The following is a 5,582-nucleotide window of genomic DNA, read 5'->3' on the forward strand; positions in this document are numbered from 1 at the left end:
GTTACCCTTATCATTTCATTCGTAGTCTCTAGGCGACCCTTAAGAAGTAATAATTCAGTCATTCATTCATTAACTAGATGGGACCCCGGGACGAACCCATGTCAGCTACACCATCTAGCCGGATTAAGGGCGAACTCAAAATCCTCATTTCGTCTATAAGGCTCGTAGGGATCAATCCACTACCTTAAGATAGTGCGCACAACTTTTAATAGGTGTGTTAGACCCATTAAAAGCCACAATTATTAATATAAGAACATTAAATAGTGGGAGAACGTGAAAACATTTTATGGACATACCATGTTTCATTCAATAAGATTAGAGCTTAATAACTCAAACATACTTTGAAAAATATAACCTACCTTAATAATAATGCAGCAGTCGAACTTGAAATATATACTATTGTCACGAGCTCAATTTTACTACTGAAATGGAAATTTTATTGAAAAAAGAATTTTGTAAAAAACCTTGAGAGCACAGGCGCAAACAAGGAGAGGGCCTGAAAAAGAAAGTCCCAAAAAGTGGAAAAAACAACAAAACCCAAACCAAAAAAGAAAACAAACAACGCAAAGCCAAAACAACAAAGGAAGAGCAAGCCACCCCGCTGGCACGGCTACACCGAGTAGAGCAGCAGAGCAGAGCAGCCGAGCCCGAACACAGAAGTGCCAGAGCAGCCAACACCAGAGGTGCGGAGCTAGAGCAGACGCCGACAGAGCAGGCAACGCCAGAGCATGCGACTCCAGAGCAGACCACGCCAAGAGCAAGCTCCAGAGCAGAGTAGTAGAGCAGAGCGGTCGAGCAGGGCACAAGAGTGCCAGAGCCGCCAGCAGCAGAGCTGCAGCGACAAAGCTGGAAACGCCAGAGCATACCCGCATCCTTACAGCCGACCAGAGCCAGAGCCAGAGCAGAGCATCAGGGCAAAGCAGCAGAGCCAGAGCACAAAAGTGACAGAGCAGGAAACTCCAGAGCAGACCACGCCAGGGCAGCAAACACCAGAGCTGAGCGGTAAGTCAGAACAGACAACGTCAGAGTAGACATTGTCAGAGCAGCAAGCACCATAGACGCCAACGTCTGCTCTCCAGAGCCAGAGCAAACCAGCCTCAGCTGGGAAACTCTAAAGCAGAGCAGCGGAGAAACACGCTCCAGAGCAGATCAATAGAGCAGATCGGCAGAGCAGACCCGCACCCTCAAAGCAGACCAGAGCAGACTAGAAACAGCTGCAAACCAAGGAACACGAAAGAGAACACGAGCTCAATTTTACTACCTCACTTTTAATTGGTTGGCTACTACTTGATCTTCAATTGTTGATGATCGAAAATAATTCAATTGGGGTGTATATATAGAGTAATTCTAATTATTAGGTCTATTGATTGGTTTGAGGAGTCATTTGTTTAATAGGTATATAGGATTGATTAGTAGTCATTTAAAATTCTTCCACGTATAGCTTTTCATTTTATTAATCATAGGATGTTATCTTTATCTAATAATTCATGGGATATATCTTTTGTATTTAATTGATACATATATGTGCAGTAACTAGATAGTTAAATATATTGAAAAGCATATATACTAATTATATACATTGACTTTCGAAAACTATCCACATATAATATATTTATTTAATATGCATGCATATGACAGTATGTATTCTAGGTGGCAATTATTAGGTCTATCCACATATAATATATTTATTTAATATGCATGCATATGACAGTATGTATTCTAGGTGGCAATTTATTTACTATATATATATACACTCAATTAACTATTAATAGTTTACATATATGTATATAAATTAAAAATGGTTAACTAACTTAATTATACACATATCTATAATAACAATTATATATATTTTTTACATTTTTTACATGTATATTAACTACTCCCTCCGTCCACCAATCAACTACCCATTTGATGGTTGGCACGGAAACTAAGAAAGCTGAAAAATGTGGTGTAATAGTGGTGTAAAAGACTAAAAGGGTAGTGTTAATATATTTTGATTACTTTTACTAATCTTTCATTAGCTATTTGACATTATTTTAATGCATTGCCTTATTAAAGTGTTCCTTTTTTTTATAAGCTATTTTCTTTCTTTCTTTCTTTACTCTTTAATAAAATAAACTGAAAACTGGAAAATAAATAAATTGAAAATTCAAAAATAAATAAATAAATAAACTTAAAATTCAGAAAATAAATAAACTGGAAATAAATAAATAAATAAACTGAAAATTTGAAAATAAATAAATAAATTAATTAAAAACTGGAAAATAATTTTTTTAGAAAATAAATAAACTTAAAGTTCGAAAATAAATAAATAAACTGAAAATTCAGAAAATAAATAAACTGGAATTAAATAAATAAATAAACTGAAAATTTGAAAATAAATAAATAAATTAAAATCTGGAAAATTATTTTTTTATAGAAAATAAATAAACTAGAATTAAATAAATAAATTAAAATCTGGAAAAAAAAATTTACAAAATAAATAAACTTAAAGTTCAAAAATAAATAAATAAACTGAAAATTCAGAAAATAAATAAACTGGAAATAAATAACTAAACTGAAAATTCAGAAATTAAATAAAATGGAATTAAATAAATAAATAAGCTGAAAATTCGAAAATAAATATATAAACTGAAAATTCAGAAAATAAATAAACTTAAAATTTGAAAATAAATAAACAGTAAATAAATAAATGAATAAATAAACTGGAATTAAAATTTTCAGAAGATAAATAAATAAATAAACTGAAAATTTGAAAATAAATAAACTGATAATTCAGAAAAAAAAAACCGGAAATAAATAAATGAATAAATAAACTGGATTTAAAATTTTCAGAAAATAAATAAATAAATAAACTGAAAACTGAAAAATAAATAAATAAACTGAAAATTCAGAAAATAAATAAACTGGAAATAAATAAATGAATAAATAAACTGGAATTAAAATTTTCAGAAAATAAATAAATAAACTGAAAATTCAAAAAATAAATAAACTGAAAATTCAGAAAATAAATAAACTAGAATTAAAATTTTCAGAAAATAAATAAATAAACTGAAAATTGAAAAATAAATAAACTGGAATTAAATAAATAAATAAACTGAAAATTCAGAAAATAAATAAACTGGAATTAAAATTTTCAGAAAATAAATAAATAAATAAACTGAAAACTGGAAATAAATTTTTTAGAAAATAAATAAACTAAAAATTCGAAAATAAATAAATAAATATACTCAAAATTCTGAAAATAAATAAATTGGAAATTAAATTTTCAGAAAATAAATAACCTGGAAATTTAAAATATCTTACTCCATTTAATTAACATCAAAATTGGATTAAGTAGACAAGTAATGCTAGAGTGTGGTGAGTCCAATTGGTAAAGTGTAGTAATTTAAAAAGTAAGGGAGAGTATATATGTCCAAAAAGCAGAGTACGTAGTTAATTGGTGGACAAAATTTTAGAGGCAAATGGGTAGTTGATTGGTGGACGGAGGTAGTATAAAGGTGAAGAAATTGGAATCATGATAAAAGAAATTTATTATTTAAAAATAATGTATTTTTTTTTTCAGTTGTCAATCTAACTCATTCTAAGCTTAAATGAATCATAAATTCCTTCAAATTCCATCAAATATTCTAGAAAATAATTTAATATTTTTTTATGAAAAAAATTGGGGTGTTACATATATAAATATAGTAGTATAATTTATTAATGCAGATAATGTTTTTAATTAAGAAAAATTGTGTCAAAGAAAAAAAAAACAAAAAAGAGAAAGAGAAGAAGAAAAAAAATCAATTTAAAACCATAAAAAGAGTCCAAAAAAAGTTAAAATTGAAAATATAATTCAATAAAAAGAAAAAAAGAAGAAAAAATAAAAAAACCAAGAAGAAAAAAAAAGATTTAAAACAGTAAAAAAAAGATAGTAACTGCATAAAAAAACGAAAAAGAAAGAAGAAAAAAAAATATTGAGATGCGAATAGTAGAAAAAACAAGCAAAAGATGCTATAATATGTTATACATGTGATTTGAACCCGCAACCTTGAAATACAAGGCGTGGTTCAAACCAAATAAGCTACCTACTTAATTAGAAATTATCCTATACAGTTAATATATATTCGTTACATACTCTGGGTCAGCGGGTCAGATTCAGATCTTGGGTAAACCGGATGTATAGTACACCTGAGTGTACCCAAGATCAGCTCAAAAAACATATGATTTTGAAAAGAAGACTACCTTGAGCCCTTAAAAAAAGTACGCCCCCAAAGAAAAGAGATTCATGTGACTTTGAATTGGAGAATACTCACCAACAAAAGAAGAAGAGATTTCCACCAAAAAAAAGATAGAAAGATGCACACTAATTCCATGATCCAAACAACCGGATTGAACGAAGTAATGAGAATTAGTGGAGCAACAGAAAATACCACTAATAAAAAAGTGTGATAGAGGGTTCAAACCAAAAGTCGCTTATTTACGATGATTCTTGAAGTCAAGGGCCTCAAACCTTCATGTGAAATAAGCTAACTAAATGATAAAAACATATGTGATCAATAATAGAAAAGTGTTATAGAGGGTTCAAACCTATATATAATAAGAAAACAATTGATAAAGTGACTATTGTTGGTCCCATGGCGAGTATATACTGGTGTATAGAGGGGAATACACCAGTTTGTGACTTTTCTTAGTTTAAATATGATGTGGTCATATTGAGTATTGGATTCAGTAGATCTCTTCATGATAGGTGTGCTTATATAAAAAATGACCAATAATTGAGAATTGGTTTATCTTTTGTTATATGTTGATGATATGCTAATAGCTAGTAATTAATTGTTTGGAGTCTAGAAGGTAAATGGAGCTTTGAGTGTTGAGTTTGATATGAAGAATCTCAGATAAGCAAGAATGATATTAGGAATAGATATTCAGAGTAATAGAGATATAGCCAGTTGATGCTTTTTCAGTTTGATTATGTCAATAAGGTGCTAAAAAAGTTTAATATGAATGAAGCAAGAGGTGTTAGAACTCCTTTAGTTCAACATATCAAGTTATTTGAGACTCAAAAATCCCATATTGACAAAGAAATTATGGAAATAACCAGGGTTCCTTATGCAAATGTAGTTGGCAATAGTATGTACCTATGATAAGTACTATACCAAACTTAGCTCATGCTATAAGTGTATATAGTAGGTGTATGGTAAATCTAAGAAATGCTTATTAGGATGATTTGAAGTATATCCTTAGATGTATGAAGACTACTGCAGATCATGGTATAATATTTGAAATAAAAACTGCAACTGTTGGAGAGACTATGTTTAGATATGTTAATTTAGATTTTGCATCTAATATTAATACAAGGAAATTTCGAACCGGTTATGTATTTGTTGGGAAAATTGTAACATATTTTGATTTGATACCAAAATCCCTCTTTGATGATTATAAGTCAATTGTGTATCTTGCTATTGCGGCTAAACTATTGGGGAGTAACTTTTTATGTTTACTGGATATCAACTTGATGATTATGCGCATGTGTTCCTCTAATTATGTATGAAGTTCTAACTCCAGAATCATATAAGACTCACTGAACTTAAGAAAGG

At 29.6% G+C, this 5,582-nt stretch overlaps 1 long non-coding RNA gene across 1 annotated transcript; it reads right to left on the minus strand.

Moving 5' to 3' along the window:
• Positions 1–414: 414 nt before the first annotated feature.
• LOC131014139 (uncharacterized) lies at positions 415–4,532 on the minus strand. Its single transcript, XR_009098084.1, has 2 exons — positions 4,299–4,532; positions 415–1,214 (listed from the first exon to the last, which is right to left on the minus strand). It is a non-coding gene; the product is annotated as an uncharacterized LOC131014139 (long non-coding RNA).
• Between the last annotated feature and the right edge of the window lie 1,050 nt (positions 4,533–5,582).

Source organism: Salvia miltiorrhiza, chromosome 3, assembly GCF_028751815.1.
Source record: "Salvia miltiorrhiza cultivar Shanhuang (shh) chromosome 3, IMPLAD_Smil_shh, whole genome shotgun sequence".
Classification (NCBI taxonomy): Eukaryota; Viridiplantae; Streptophyta; class Magnoliopsida; order Lamiales; family Lamiaceae; genus Salvia; species Salvia miltiorrhiza.